General features: G+C 39.3%; 1 long non-coding RNA gene across 2 annotated transcripts; it reads right to left on the bottom strand.

Moving 5' to 3' along the window:
* Nucleotides 1–2,875: 2,875 nt before the first annotated feature.
* LOC127524880 (uncharacterized) lies at nt 2,876–16,284 on the bottom strand. Of its 2 annotated transcripts, XR_007933189.1 has the most exons (6): nt 15,760–16,284; nt 15,453–15,530; nt 11,706–11,996; nt 11,398–11,478; nt 3,707–3,882; nt 2,876–3,194 (listed from the first exon to the last, which is right to left on the bottom strand). It is a non-coding gene; the product is annotated as an uncharacterized LOC127524880 (long non-coding RNA). The 2 variants fall into 2 exon arrangements; XR_007933188.1 differs by lacking the exons at nt 11,706–11,996; nt 15,453–15,530; nt 15,760–16,284 and having other exon boundaries at nt 11,398–11,649.
* Nucleotides 16,285–17,404: the final 1,120 nt, after the last annotated feature.

The following is a 17,404-nucleotide window of genomic DNA, read 5'->3' as shown; positions in this document are numbered from 1 at the left end:
ATTTTAATTTTAGTTAAATTATTAGTATTTTGTTGTGTGTGTCATGGTTATGTTCAGTTTAGTTCAGTTTCTGTCATGTCTGTATTAGTTCTCATTTGTTTTTATGGCTACTCATTTGTTAATCACGTATGTATATCCCTTGTTACGTTTATTCTGTTGTCGGTTCACATTACGTTTACATGTTGAAGGAGTTGTTTTGATCAATGAGTTTATTAGTAAAGTCATTTCATGTTTCTTCATCTTCGTCTTGTGAGTTTCTACGTTTGTGACAGATGAACCGAACCACAAAAACGAGTACAAAGAGAAATGGACTCACCAGCTCTGCGGCGACTCCTCCTCCCCGAGAACTGTTTAGTGGTTGGGGTACTTAGCCTGGATGCTCCAGGAACGGAGGCCTCTCCCTCACAACCAGCTAGCTCGAGGCACCCACTGAGATCATCCAGGAACCAGAGCTGGATAACATCAAAGCCCCGGAGTCAACACAAGTGGGTCAGTCCACCTCCGAGCCAGGAGCGGACCTAGACCTGATAGACCTGTGGTCCGCGAATCCAGTTCCCACCCATGTCCCCACCTTCGAGTCTTCGTGGTCTTCGCCAGTCCCATGTGGAAATTACCTTCTTCTGCCTTTATCCCTGCCTGATTTCCTGATCCCGTCTCCATCGCTGTTCATGGCCAGTCCCCTGGATCCATCACTGTTGTTGTCCAGCTCCTTGGCTTTGCCCCCGCCACTCACTCCATTTCCCCTCCAGCTGCTCCTCGGGCCTCCAGGCCCATGTCTCCACCTCGGTCTGTCAGCCCATCACCATCGCCTCGGCTTACCATTCCCTTGTCGCCTCCGCGGCCCGTCTGCCCTGATACTCCGCTGGGCTCCCTCATCACTCCAGGTCAGCCTCCGGCGGTTGACGCCCAGCTTCTGCCATGTACTTACAGGACTCCGGCGGTGCCTACACCCTGCACCCCTACGGCGTCATTGGGCTCCTACCTTCCTTCAACCTCCTCGTCGTCCTCGCTCGTCCCATTGTCGTCCTGGTCATCCGAGTCCCCATCGCTGCCTCAGTCCCGCAAGCCAGCAGCTCAGCCCCAAGTGTGCAGGCCTTCGATGTCGCCCAGGTCCGTCAGCTGCTCTGCTCTGCCAGTTCCTCCTTTCACCATGGTTCCGCCGATCGATCCCAGGGTCCTGTCCGCCCCTTCAGTCAGGACTCCATCCTGGACCCATGGTGCCTGTGCCTACCTACCCCAGGCTCTTATCTGTCACTAGCTCCACGCCCTCCACCGAAGCCTCCGCCCTCTTTCCTCATCCTGAACTTTTTCTATCACGCGCCTTCTGGAGGGGGGCTTATGTCACGGTTATGTTCAGTTTAGTTTCTGTCATGTCTGTATTAGTTCTCGTTTGTTTCTGTGGCTACTCATTTGTTAAATCATGCACACCTGAACATGAATATTTCCTCATTTACTCTATGTATAAATATCCCCTGTTGACCCACCATGTTTAGTCTGTTGTCGGTTCGAGTTGTTGTGATCATTGAGTTTATTAGTAAAGTCATTTCATTTATCTTCATCTTCATCTTGTGAGTTTCTACTACAAAGCCTTTACGTTTGTGACAGTATGCTTTTGTCATTTTTATTAGTTTTTATTTTTATTAAATATGTCTAGTTTGTGTTAAGATTTAGTTTTAGTTATTTTAGCACTTCAACTTTAAACGAAAATGAGAAATATTGTCTAGACAACTAGCTAAAATAAAGAGTTTTTTATTTTTTATTTTATTTTATTTCAGTTAAAGGTACACTATGTAACTTTTGGCCCTCTAGTGGTTAAAAAATTAAACGGCATGCATTTTGCTGAAGAACATTGTTTTGGTCGGCTTTGATTGACTGTGGATGAACATGATTCTTTCTCAAAACTAAAAAGAGAGAGAAATTATTCTATTGCTCATAAAAAAATTACTACTAGGCTTAAGAGATACAACCAGTTTAGATGGAAAGGATCTCAAGCTGACAAGCTGAAGATGTTACTGTAGCTTTACCCAATATTAGAAACAGTACTTGCTTGAAAATAAATTCTAGCACATCTACAACAACCATAATGAAATGAGCCTTCACAATAGATAATGCTTTACAGTGAACTCTGTTAGAGAGCTACATATGACAGTTTAACTGTTCAATAAAACACCTTCACCTGTTGAGTAATAAAAACATCATCATCTCCATGTTGCTTTTACAATATTTCAAATCCCTCAGTTCTCTCGATCTCTGAAGACCCAAGCCGCTGTTGATTCTTGTTTTATTACAAGCTCTGTCTCGTTCTCTTTTATCCAGCAGACTCTCCTCTGTTCGGCGTTTGTTTAAAACGGGGGATTCTCCGTAGGTTGGAGATTTAGCGGCTCCATGTCAATCTTTCTCTCTCGTTGTGACACTAACCTCTGCCACTCCCACACCAGACATGCGTCAAAGCAGCCGGAGCAACTTTTCTCTGTTTACAGATATGAAACACAGGTGAGTGAAGTATGTATGCAATTTCCAACGAAAACCATTCAGCCTGTCTAAAGTTTTAGTTTTAGTTAATGATAATAACCCTGATAGGAAATAATTTTCCCTTTGTATTCATTTAAGCAGGATATTAAGTCTTATTCTTTCTATTAGTCTAAACAAGGATGAAAATAAATCACTTACTTGATGCTAGTTTCTACTACATTTACCATCACAGAACAAAGCTAAATTCCTTTAACTATTATGCTCTTATAACAAACTATTAAATACATGCATTCAACTAGTCTTGTGTTGAGTATGAAGATCATAGGATATCCACATCAAACATTCACAACAGCACTGCACTTCAGAGACATCATTCATATGAGTACACACTTGACAGACACAATGACATTTTTAAAGTTTATTTCATTTTTGGCAACTTATAAATGATGCAAGTAAAAACATTTAAATAAAGCATACACAAAGCAAGTAAGGTCTATTTAAGAGCATGTAAATGTTAGAAAAATATTATCTATTTACTTTTCACTTTCTTTATATCTCTTTCACTCGTGGTGTTCTAAACAGTTCAGGTTGTTTTATTTGACTCATCATGGACTCATGGTAAGTTTGCCTGAAGTATCGATCCCTGCATCACTCATTTTCTGCTCCAGCGAATGTGGACCACAGCCAGAACAATCTCACTTAACTGAAGGACACAGGCACATCTGAATTCACAAAGAGAGAAAAGGTGTTGAGCCTCCTGAAAACTTATTTCTTTGGGGAAAAAATACATTTATTTTTATCTTTGTAACAAAAATCATCTGCAAAATTGAGTCTGGCAGCCACCTGATAGAAATCTACGGTTAAACTAAGTTCTCTGTTCATCTCTGTTTTGTTTTTTTTTCTTCCAATTTCAATTTGCTATCAGACTGTTTGTGCTGTCGTGTTTTGTAAATATATAACGAATATATAACGAATCACACCCCAGTGCATTTCCTGATCAATTATGTGGACTGCCGTTAGCGATTCCATGTAAATCTGAGATCCACCCAGCATGTTTACATCCGTGGGCAAATAAAGGCACATCCTGGACATGCTGATGTCATGCTAATAACCACATGCTCTTTGTTATTAATAATTTTCTCAGGGACAACAAAAAGTGAATATACAGAAGCAATACAATTTAGTAGGAGTAATTCATTGCAAATGTCAAACTATTTGAAAAGTGACGAAGTACCTGAAGCCTGTGTGAGGCTTTCACAGAGGATAGAAAGCGTTGTTCAAGCAGTCAGAGTAGATGTGACTGTCTGAATCACTGAAGTCAGAATCAAAATCTCCATCATCTGGACCCTGTGTCAGCGGCTCCACTTCTTCATCTGAGGTCGAAGGGTGAGTCAGAATGATCCGAGGTATCTGTCAAAGTCAGCAGAGAGGAAATAAGATTTCACAGAGCTGTCAGGAACTGGCATTTAAAATTAGCCATGGTTAGTTTGTGCTTTCCTGTTATAGCTATGAGATCCTTGTCTCAGATAGAGCAAAACATTTTCACACTTTATATTAGGTGTCTTTAACAACTATGTACTTAGATTTAAAAGAAAAAAAGTTAGGTACGGTGTATTTATTGTGTTACAAAACACTTTTGCTGCTATTGAGGTGGATACAGATATGGTTAGGACAGGTTTGGTGGTATAGGCAGGTTTAAGGGTGGGGTGTGAGGGAAGGTCAACAGTGTAATTATAAATGTAATTACAGAAATTAATTACAGCTGTACATGCAGGTATTTTTAAATATAAGTACAATGTAAAAAAAAAAAATAATAATTATGTACAATATAAGTGCATTGTATTAAATGATGGTAGTACATAGTAGTTAAAAACACTTGAGTCCCAAAAGTCATTCAAATTGATAGTATTTTTTTTCCTAGTATACAAACCCAATTCCAAAAAAGTTGGGACACTGTACAAATTGTGAATAAAAAAAGAAATGCAATAATTTACAAATCTCATAAACCTATATTTTATTCACAATAGAATATAGATAACATATCAAATGTTGAAAGTGAGACATTTTGAAATGTCATGCCAAATATTGGCTCATTTTGGATTTCATGAGAGCTACACATTCCAAAAAAGTTGGGACAGGTAGCAATAAGAGGCTGGAAAAGTTAAATGTACATATAAGGAACAGCTGGAGGACCAATTTGCAACTTATTAGGTCAATTGGCAACATGATTGGGTATAAAAAGAGCCTCTCAGAGTGGCAGTGTCTCTCAGAAGTCAAGATGGGCAGAGGATCACCAATTCCCCCAATGCTGCGGCGAAAAATAGTGGAGCAATATCAGAAAGGAGTTTCTCAGAGAAAAACTGCAAAGAGTTCGAAGTTATCATCATCTACAGTGCATAATATCATCCAAAGATTCAGAGAATCTGGAACAATCTCTGTGCGTAAGGGTCAAGGCCAGAAAACCATACTGGATGCCCGTGATCTTCGGGCCCTTAGACGGCACTGCATCACATACAGGAATGCTACTGTAATGGAAATCACAACATGGGCTCAGGAATACTTCCAGAAAACATTGTCGGTGAACACAATCCACCGTGCCATTCGCCGTTGCCAGCTAAAACTCTATAGGTCAAAAAGGAAGCCATATCTAAACATGATCCAGAAGCGCAGCCGTTTTCTCTGGGCTAAGGCTCATTTAAAATGGACTGTGGCAAAGTGGAAAACTGTTCTGTGGTCAGACGAATCAAAATTTGAAGTTCTTTTTGGAAAACTGGGACGCCATGTCATCCGGACTAAAGAGGACAAGGACAACCCAAGATGTTATCAGCGCTCAGTTCAGAAGCCTGCATCTCTGATGGTATGGGGTTGCATGAGTGCGTGTGGCATGGGCAGCTTACACATCTGGAAAGGCACCATCAATGCTGAAAGGTATATCCAAGTTCTAGAACAACATATGCTCCCATCCAGATGTCATCTCTTTCAGGGAAGACCTTGCATTTTCCAACATGACAATGCCAGACCACATACTGCATCAATTACAACATCATGGCTGCGTAGAAGAAGGATCCGGGTACTGAAATGGCCAGCCTGCAGTCCAAATCTTTCACCCATAGAAAACATTTGGCGCATCATAAAGAGGAAGATGCGACAAAGAAGACCTAAGACAGTTGAGCCACTAGAAGCCTGTATTAGACAAGAATGGGACAACATTCCTATTCCTAAACTTGAGCAACTTGTCTCCTCAGTCCCCAGACGTTTGCAGACTGTTATAAAAAGAAGAGGGGATGCCACACAGTGGTAAACATGGCCTTGTCCCAACTTTTTTGAGATGTGTTGATGCCATGAAATTTAAAATCAACTTATTTTTCCCTTAAAATCATACATTTTCTCAGTTTAAACATTTGATATGTCATCTATGTTGTATTCTGAATAAAATATTGAAATTTGAAACTTCCACATCATTGCATTCCTTTTTTATTCACAATTTGTACAGTGTCCCAACTTTTTTGTAATCGGGTTTGTATAATAGCAAGGGGAAAAAAAAGTGAATAAAATAATTTATCGGTAACACTTTATTTTGATGGTCCACTTTAGACATTCTACTGACTATAAGTAACTTTGCAACTTCATGCCATCATTCTTAAGCATTTAGGGTACGTTTACACGACAACAATGTACAAAAAGCGAAAATGTTTTTCCTTTGAATTTTTTGTGTACAGATGATAATGTAACTTTCCATTGTCAAAACGGATCCGCGAGAACAATTAAAGACGCTGTATGCTGCTGCCAGGCCAGTAGATGGCGATGTCACTTTGTAAAGAAACACTACGTGCCTATAGACCGAACACTTAATACACATGCGTATGACGTCACAGTTTTCACAAATTTGTGTTTTTGTAGTTTACATGGAGATGATAATAGTATCGTTTTCAAAAACTTGTACTTTGAAGCCCATTTTCAAAAGTTTTTATTTTCCCCTAAAACCCTGTTGTCTTGTAAATTAAGCATAAATTATGCATTAAAGTTTTACGTTTTTAGTTAAAGATTTTTCACCTAAAACATGCCTTTTATGTGTTCAGTCTAAAGGTGCATAGTTTTTCTTTACAAAGTTACATCGCCAACTACTGGCCTGACAGCATAATACAGAGTTTTTAGTCATTTTTGTGGATCCGTGTCAACAGGGAACATTTTGACAACATTGTCGTCTGTATGCAAAAAATGCAAAAGAAAAACCTTACCATTTTCAGTAAATTTTTGTTGTGTAAACGCACCCTGTCTCTGTTTTTTTCAGTCTCTTCATGTAAACCCAGACAGACTGGATGAGATCAGGGGCCAGTTGTACAAATGTAGCCACTATGTTAAGACTGTTTTTAGAACTAGTTTGACCAAATAGCAGTTAACCAAGGGGTAATCAGTCTTACATTTATAAATCAAATTAGACCGATCTACCTTTTTATGTAAATACAAAGTTCTGTCTTGAAACTCTAGATGGCACAGGCTGATAGGTTCTTAACTCAACCTGCTTGTAATCACATTGTAATCTATAGGGCACAGCTGATTGGTTCCTGCTGTATCCGTAGCCAATGAGCTCACTGCTCAACCTTTAAATACATGGGTAGCATTTGCCTGAGCAGTGCAGCGCACTTTCAGAAACCCTCCACCTTCCCCAGCTCCACCTGTATAGATCTTCTACGGGTAATTCATGCAGACATGTTCACAAGTCCAAGTCAAGTCTCAAGACTTTAGGGGTCCAAGTCAAGTCTCAAATCAAGTCGTTGTTCTATTTTTATCAATATTTTTTTTCAGCTAGTTGTTATTGTAATTAACAGTGTATTCAAATATAAAAAAGATTACTTTTACTTTAAATTGCCTAATAAAGCACACAAAATACTACTTAAATCATTACTATTACTTTCTAACTTTATACAAAATTATACCATTTAGAACCACCGCAAGGAAAAAAGTGCTGTGTATTTTGAGATAGGAGTTGCCGTAGTTTGCTGTAGATCTCAAGCAATACTGGAAAATGTAGTCTTCCAGTGAGCGCCGGCGGTAACAAAACCTTTGTATAGACATGCGTTACAGTAAACAACACAATGAAGAACATTTTCATCTGTGTGTCTCATTTGTGATAAGGCGACATAATAACGCACTGCAACTTGACTTAAACCGATCCGTGGAAATGAGTCGGACAGGGTCATCAAATGTGTATGGAAGTGTTCGTCCAATCCAGATAAAAATTAACTTGGTAAATCTGGATATTATATGCATTAGCAAATACTTGGGCAAAAAAAAAAAAAAAAAATTAAAAGGACGTGTACTTCTTTAAAATGGACCGCAAGCAAGATCTGCAGTTGTGCAACACCACAGCTTCCCTTTCAGATTAATTGATTGCTTTTCAAATGAAATGACAAAGTTTATTGCAAGGTAAGGCTTGGCTATATTGTTATTATTTGTTGCTAATTTATTTAACAGAAGTTTTCTAATGGGTGATGAATTCGTGTGCCTTCAGATGCATCACACGCTCGCTGGGTTGTTGTGTTTAGAGATGATTTGTGATATTCGCTGCTGCAGCACATATTTGGGAATGAATGAATGAATAGTAAAATGTGGTGTTTCGTGCCATCATGTGGGGTAGTAAATAGAGAGCGTAATCAGCAATGCCATGCCAAAAGACTTGTATTTTTAACAAGTCTCTGTCTTCAAGTCCAAGTCAAGTCTCGAGTCAAGTGTCGGGTTAGTTGTTCACAAGTCCAAGTCAAGTCGCAAGTCATTTATTTTTGCGACTTAAGTGCGACTCGAATCCAAGTCGCAGACTCGAGCTTCCATCTCTGAATTCATGTACACTATATTGTACAGCAGCAGCATGTCTTACTTGCTCACAGCAGCGTGTTGTTTATGTATTGGCCAGTAGCAGGTCCTGTACTTGCTCTATAGCAGCAGCAGCAGCAGCAGCTTAACAGATCTATTCCACCAAGACCAAATAAATCAACATTGTCATACCCATTACCATACCAAACACTCCGAGAGTTGTCATGACAGAACTGACTTTAAAAAGGTAGTACCAGTCTTGAAGAAAAAAAATTGAGATGACTAACTTTTAAGACTAGTCTAAACAGTTTATGCAACTGGCCACTGATCTCTGTGTGGACCGCCTCGGAAAAAAAATTGTGAATGCTCAGCATTTGTGTTTGGTGTGTAAAGGCACTAAACCTAGTTCAGTTCAATCTAATATCTTATGCAAGTTTGCTTCTCAGGTTAATATATGTTTCAATATTTTTACTGGAGGGAAAAGGAAATGATTGCAGTCATTACATATTTCATAGAGCTGTCAAAGGTGCACGTTTCAGATACAAGGAAAACCTACGGAGGCCCTAAGGTGACATGCTGATGAAAAAAACATGTGATAGGAGGAAAAAATCAAATATTTCAATGACATTGAAATATAGTTTTTTTTCTCCAACCTCATATTATTTCCATCACCAGTTTTTCTGTAACGTTGGCTGGCATGGAGCAACATAAACTAAATTCAAGACATGAAACAAAACATCAACACGGAATCATGGAACACGAAACAGCATAACATACTTCAACACACAACTAAGAGCCATGGCAAGACATTAGCTAACCACATGACAAAAACAACCAATGACAAAACAGAACTGCTAAACAAGATAACGAAACAATGAACATGAACCAATGAGAGAACAGAACTGATAACAATGAGACAATGAACCAAGGAAAACATGACAGAAGAAACAAGTGGGAAAAAGAAACACATCACATGAGGGGAACAGGGAGCACATGCCTATTCCTGCGTCCCAGTGTCCATACTATCCATCCTAAATAGTATGTGAAACTGAAATAAGTGTGTCCCAAAGCATAGTATGTTGAAAAGAGTGTCTGGATGGTCTACTATTTCTGGTAGATTTTCGGAGTGTGGATCCGTGCACACTACAACGGCTAATATTACCCATAACCCATTGCGTTTTGGAGGAGGATTCGGTTCAGAGCTACAAACATGAATAAAAAGTGTTAAAAAACTACAAAACATGGCAGATTTGTGTGACCAACAGTTAAGTAGAGAGGTTTAGATAAAGGGGTTTGAGTGACTAATAATCAATATTTAAGCTGATAAAAAAAAATATTAATTTAATGTTATCCGTGTTATATTTCATCTGCAACAACAATGTGAACTTTTTTAAAAATTGTTTGGCCATTACCTTTTAAATGCATCAATATATAAATATGAGTCTCCCTGCATGAAAAAACAGTGACTGGCAGATCAACGTGCTGCTGCATTTCTCCTCCGGTAGGACATTAAATGAAATGAAATGTGGCGGATGTTAACTGTGACAAGATGATTGACAGGCCAGTTTATGGTGATAGGATGTGTGTAACTAAGCGACAGAGAGCAACCGTTAAAGACAATTTTATGACGTGATAGTATGTCCCAAAGCATGTCTACTTTTCTGCTGCACACTCAAAAGTATGTACTTTTTCTTCATAAAAAGAGCACATACTTTTAGGGCGTAGTATAAGTAGGTGAATTTGGACACAGCATATGAAGAAAGTTCAAAATAAAAGACATGACAATAAAAAAAACTAAACACAAAACAAGGACAAAATCTAGACAGACGTGACAGTTTTGTTCTAGTTTTGCAAGCAAATGAAAAGTTTATCAGGGGAACGCAAAAACATTGAAATATAATTTTTACTCCTGTCCTATTTTTCCCCATCATAAAACTAATTTCAAATCAGTTTCCAGTCACGTTATTTCAGTAACTGAAGCTTTGTTACATCATAAGTGTTTCGAAACAATTTGAAGTTTCAGTGGTTCACGTGACTTTGGCACTTTGATGCACGCTCCGGACCACTGATTCGAAACAAAAGATTGGTAAAGCTTCGAAGCTACATGAAGCAGTGTTTTGAAATCACCCATCACTAGATATTGTTGAATAAAGTCATTTTTTTGTTTTCTTGGCACACAAAGTATTCTCGTCGCTTCATAACATTAACGTTGGACCACTGTACTCACATGATCTGTTTTAAATATGTCTTTAGTAGCTTTCTGGGCATTGAAAGTGTTAATCATCATGCTGTCAATGGAGGCCTCACTGAGCCATCGGATTTTATCAAAAATATCTTAATTTGTGTTCTGAAGATGAACAAAGGTCTTACGGGTGTAGAACGACATGAGGGTGAGTAATTAATGACAGAAATTTCATTTTTGGGTGAACTAACACTTTAATCATCATCCTTGAAGTCACCATGAAATTAAAATTGAAAATTCTTTTTTTTTTTTTAATGGAATATTTTTTTAATGGAATATTTTGTTTGAATTAAAATCATTTTTAAACGTTTTATCAGTGCACATCTCTATTTTTATGTGGCCTCCAGCATCATGTCATTCACATGAGATCGAAACAATTAGCAAATAACAGCAATCCAATGATCCAATCAATTTCCGATGGACAAAACCAAGTCCCGCCCTACTTGGCCCTATTTTCTTGTTTGAGAAGTCATTTCATGCAGTTATATGTCACAATAGGGAAGAAAAGACGATCACAACTTCTATTTAATGGCAACTTCAAAACTAAATAAATGGATCACAGAAGCGGAATTGTAATTGTCCTGGAAAATAAGATGAGATCTGAGATCTTACCAGGGAATATCTGCAATTGTGTATACAGAGAGGAAATTAAATAATGAGAATCACCGATTTGTTTTTATTAAGATATCAGAGGTATATTTAGAGGAATATTTATTCACCAAGACTGAATGAAAAGAAAACAGGACAGGAATGTTTTATTATGCATCAGAATGAACGACAGAATGTTGATAAAATGCATTCCTGAGATATTGTTAAAAAACAAGCATGCACACTAAAAGCGCACAGAAACGCTTACTATCCTCCACACGTACCGTCATGGTGTTTTTCACAACCTGTAGGGCATTGTTTTTGAAGGTCTCCATGTCTTTCATTGGCCGTAAATCCTGTTCATTCTGACAAAATAACATGAAAAGCGTCAAGAGGAAAACTGGAAAATAAGCATCACATTTCTAAAACTATGATTATTGATTTTAATAATAAAAAAAATCTTGTATTTCAGTAGGCCTAACTTATTCAAATTCTATTTCAGATCATTTATTTGCTTCTATTCCTCTGTGGTGGAATATAACAGAACTGCTAAGGCTCTCTCTCTCTTTATAATGTCAGCACTCGAGCCTACCGGTCCGTTTCCGTTGCAGACCGTAGCTTCTATCCTGTTGGTCAATGGGCTGCATTCTGGCATGGGATCAGCGGAGGATTGTGGGCCACTTGATCTGTTATTGCTCAAGGTAACATCCCACTCTTGGCTGACCTGGGGGTCCGTCTCCATGGTGTCAGACCTCTCGTGCTCTCGCGGCTCCACGGGCACACATCTCTCCCGTAGCACTTTCATTTTTATGCAGCTGCCAGCATTCCTCAGGACGCTGACAGCCTCATGGTGACTGACCTCCTGCATGTCTTGGCCATTGACCTGGTGGCAAGAATCAGAAATGAGCTGCAGTGAATTGATGGAAAGAGGCAGAACAGGTGACAAATGCCAAGGAATGAGAAAATGTCCACCATTTATATGAGGAAATGACCTGGGATCTTCAAGAGGAAGTATGTAATTTTTTGCACCATGAGTATAACCAAATGGAATTGTGGAGAAAATGACTGTTTTCAAACAGGTTTTCCAAAGATTTGTCCACCTGCCATTTGTAGAATGAAAAAAAAAAAGGGCTGTCCCAGTAGGTCAAGGTTTTGCTGGTCAGTTGTGGGAGTCAGCCCACTTTTGAAAGCACATAAATCCCAGAATTCTCCGTCTATTATAGTAGATGTTTTATCAGAGCTCATTTTTAGAGAGCTCTAAACAGCATGAAAGACTTGTTTATAGCCACTTTTCCACCGCCAGGCCCAAATGCTCTAATTCCTTGCCAATCCAGCCCAGCTGGTTTTTATTTTTCCATTGTGGGGCTGATAACGGAGCTCTTTGGGATGTAATACAAATGGATGAGTCATTTTCTTGGTAATGCATTATATTACAACGGTATGAGATGTAAATAGCGACTGCTTTATGACAGATAATCAGATATTTCTTTTAACTTGTTTATGTCATTCAAACAGCACACTTGGCCAGCTACAGAGAAACTGGTAGCCAGGCAACAGACCAATCCTGAGTGGCGATGTCACTACACGCATTCTACCAGCACGGTATAGTACGGTACGGTCAACCGTGCTAAGAATTCTGGGCCAAGAATGGTTTGTAATCGTGCCATGCAGAACCAAGCTCAAGTGGAAATATAACTGGAACCAATCCTTACAGTTCTTAGAACTTTTCGGCTCGACAGCGGAAAATCGGCATGTTTTTTCCCTCCCTTGTCTGCTGCCTATGATGTCACATCTCAGGATAGTCGCTAGACTCGCTACTAAATGGTTTGGGATTGTGTGTTGAAAGCACCACAGAGCCACAGCATCAAAAATTTTCAGGGAAATAAACCTATGGCTTATGACTTCTAGTTGTCACTGCATATTAAACTTAGGATAAGAGAATTACCTTAACATGTCAGCTGCAGCACAACTCATCCTTGAGGAATGATGCTAGAGCTTTTCTTTGAACTAACTTCACTTAACTTTTAAATGACTAACAACCAACAACAGGGCATTAAGGTGATTTTAATGGCAGTATGAAGTCAGTTTCCCCTCAACAGGTGTCCTAACTATGAACAAGATGAATTATTCAAATCGATTTTGTCTTCATTTTTGAACACTAAATATATTGTTTTAGCATGTAACAAACTTCTTTTTATGAAATAATTTGTTTAAAAAAGTGTTTGTGCTATATTTCTTTAAAATATATTATGCTTTGATATTTTATCTAATGCAATGACATCGATACGATTTTTAAGTGTGGCTTGCATGTCTAAATACTCCCCTCCCAATGCTGCTTGATTGTCTGTTGCTTTAAGGCTTATGGGGTCACAGCATCTGTGTGATGATGCCCTCCAATGGCCATCGGAGAAACAACTGTAACAGGGTCATGCAGCAGGAGAAACACATATACCAGGGGTTCCCAAACACATTCCTGGAGCCTCCCCAACACTGCATGTTTTCCATGTCTCCTTAATCAAACACACCTGATTCAGATCATCAGCTCATTAGTCGAGACTCCAAGACCTGAAATGGGTGTGTCAGACAAAGGAGACATGCAAAATGTGCAGTGCTGGGGAGGCTCCAGGAATGTGTTTGGGAACCCCTGACATATACAATGCATGCATACTTTCATTGTTCAAAGGCTGTTCAACCAATCAAGTTAAATTTTTGGCCAAAATTCATTTGTAATTTGGTAGAATCTAACCAAATAGTGTTCATGCTAACTCTATTTGCAATGATAAACATGGTTTGTACTGACCACAAAGTGTGGTTAGATGAATTATTTGTTGCCGTATGCAAGACAAGAGACTAGAATTTTAGATTATTATAGATTGTTACATTCTCGGTTATTATACCATGGCAATAACTAATGCCATCCAAACTTATTGGAGACAAGTAAACAGTCAGTAATAAAATAAGAACAAAGAAATAGGACAAATAAATATGATAGAATAAAGATACTGTAACATCTTGCCAGGCAGGAAGACAACAAGAGGCAAAGCGGACCAAATTTAAAGCAATTACTTTAATTTTCAAAATACAAAACAAAAAAGTATAATCTACAAAGGGAAAATAAGCACAGTAGTGTGTACTAAAAAACAAAATCAACACCAGACAAAGACAAACTAAGGGTACATTTACACAACAACAATGTACTAAAAAATGGAAATGTTTTTCATTTGCATTTTTTCACGTACAGTTGACAACATTGTTAAAATGATCCCTGTTAACACAGATCCATGAAAACAAGAGCAAAATAAACAAATGTAACTAATGATCTAAATAAGGAACAGGTGGAACAAATCACAGAAACAATGAGTCACCATGACAACAAATGAACACAAGCTAGAAACCATGACAAGGGAAACACAGGAAATAATGAGAAACAAACTAAAGCTGCATCTGAAATCCAATACTTCCCTACTATATAGTATTAGAAAAACAGTATGCCAAAAGAGTAGTATGTCCGAATGCATAGTATTCGAAAAACAATAGACAAGATGACCGCATTCGATAGACACTTTACTATCCCATGAGGCCACGGGAGGGGATTTATGAATGGAAGTGAAGCGACACAACTGACGCTGGTAGGTCACATGACAGTAACAACATGGTGGATGTAGTATGTCCGAATTTCATTCACACTACCCATATTCATACTATATAGAGCGTACTTTTTTAACGGTCGGGAAGTAAATTCAAATTCAAATGTAGTACCTAGTAGTGCCTACAGTACATGATTTCGGACAGCATTAAAGTCCATAAAAAACAAACTAAAAATATGCATGACAGATATAAATTAAATAGGTAAATAAAATCAGTCAAATCAGTTTAACCGTTTAAACTGCCATGCCTCAAAAAGGCATGTAAATGATAAACTCATTTTGCATACAGTTGGGCCTGCACAGGTCATGACAATATGGATATATTTTTACAGTTCTATTTCACTTGTTCACTTCTGTATGATAAACAATTTTTTACTGAGTTTGGTCACTTGTGAAACCTGGGTCCTGAAATAAAACCAGCTGATAGCCACTGAACCAAATGTAACCAGTGCTTCAGTAATTACGTGAAGTGTGGAATTTTGTTTGACATCAAAATGCTTTATCTTGTTCTAGCTTAATATGCAGAGTCAAGTATAGGCCAGCCATTGATAAAATCACACATACAAAAAACAGCAATTAATTGTACCTTTGAAGTATCAAGTATCCCCAGTTGTAACCACGCTCCCCAATTAGTCTTTAAATCAATGTATCGTTAAAAAAATGGTACATAAATTATAATACACTGATTTTACCTCCAACACTCTATCCGCAACATGAAGCCCGGCCTTCTCCGCTGGGCCACCTTTAGACACTCTGGAGATGAAAACACCCTGACACGAAGAAAACAAATCAATCAGCGCACAGAAGGAAATAACTAGTTATGGAGGAAGCAAATCACACACAGTCATATCATCAGTCAAATTACTGGCTGGATGTTAGTATTCAGCGTTAGTATTCAGGTCCATGTGTATATTTTATTGTAAATAGACCCACTGGAGTATGATAGTAATAGGATGTAATGAGATTCAGGCGGTGGAGCTACAGGAAGATAAGGCGTACCTCATCATTCTCTTTGTACGGCAAGGAGCCTTTCCCTCCCGCAATACAGATTCCCAATCCTCCTCTCTGTCCGTTCACTTTGATCTGTAGCTGGAGGGACAGAAAACACCATCACCCAAATAGTCAAACTCCTATAATAATAATGAATTAGAGCAGAATCGCCTACCTCACCTTATACTAATACAATCTTACATACAGTGGATATAAAAAGTCTACACATGCCTGTTAAAACAGCTGGTTTTTATGATCTAAAAATTGAAATAGAGATAAATCATATCAGAGCTTTTGAGCATTTAATATACAAATTACAACCTATGCAATGCCACTGAAAACCAAAGATAAAAGAAAATAAATAAAGAAAAACATGGAATAACTAACTGCATAAGTCTGCATGTCACATTCCGGTTGAAACAAAGGTGAGAAAGGATCTATTCGCAGCAGTGTGGATATTTATTTAACACAACTCAAAACACTAAGAACACTATGAAACAAAACAACCACTAAACACACGACGAGAATTGACAATGAACTAAAAGAAACCCAGAGCTTAAATACACAGACAAACCAAACAACAAAATGAACAACAGGTGCATAAAAAATAAACTATGAGAAACCATAATAAGTAACAGAAACACAGGAAACAGAACTAAACGTGTGCAAAGCCCACCTAAACAGACATGAAACACCCATAGTCCTTAAGAGTCAAAAACCAAAATACAAAACAGAGGTGGGTGGGAGGGGGCTTAGATGGGGGACGAAGAGCAGGAACAGCGGGCAGGCAGGGCCAGGGCAGAGTTGAGGGAGGAAGGAGCCATGGTGGAGGCTTGGAAGCTAGAACCAGGGCGACGATGGACCTTCTGGAGCTGCTGGATGGAGCTGCTGGCAGTGGAGACCCAGGCATAGAGAAGAAAAACTGAAGGGACTGGGTGACACAGAAGGTCCTAGAGGGCAGGGCAGAGCCGCAGGGTGTCGGAGGACTCAGGCAAAGGAGGACTGACCGAGGACCAACCAAGGTGGAACTGGAAGGAAGGAGGAGCCCGTCAGAGCCGAAGGAGTGGAGGGACAAAGCACAGCTGAAGACCTGAAAGTCCATGGTGCAGGAAGAGAAACAACTGACCAAGGTGGAGCCAGAGGGATGAGAAAACCCGTTGGAGCTGTAGGGATGATGGTCTCAGGTGGAGCCGAGGGAGGAGCGGTCTGCTCCACAGGGCGAGGTGGTCTTGCCCAATGGCTGAGATGGCGAGCTAACAGTCCGAGGCGGATCCACGATGTGATGGACCAGCTTTGTGAGAGGAGACAGAGGGCTGATGTGAGACATTGAGGAGAGGGTTGAAGGACTGGGCAGTGCAGGTAAGGGTTTACAAAATGGCCTTCATGGCTGATACTGGACACATAAACGGTCTAAATCTGGCCTCCTTGAATGATACAGGAAAGCCAGGATTTTCTGGGACAGTTCACTGGATTTACTCTGAACAGGCAGAGAAGGTGGGAGTGGGAGGAAGAGCGGGAACACAAACTCTAACAATTCGGTGCTGGTTGATGAAACCGGTTCAGTGCACAGCAAAACAGGCATGAGGAATTCCTTACATTCCTTGAAAATAATCAGCGCTCCATTCTCCGCCATAGTAGGGGGGGTAGGGCTCCA

This window comes from Ctenopharyngodon idella, chromosome 13, assembly GCF_019924925.1.
Source record: "Ctenopharyngodon idella isolate HZGC_01 chromosome 13, HZGC01, whole genome shotgun sequence".
NCBI lineage: Eukaryota > Metazoa > Chordata > Actinopteri > Cypriniformes > Xenocyprididae > Ctenopharyngodon > Ctenopharyngodon idella.
Note: the sequence above shows the minus strand (reverse complement) of the source record. Positions and strands in the feature narration are given on the sequence as shown.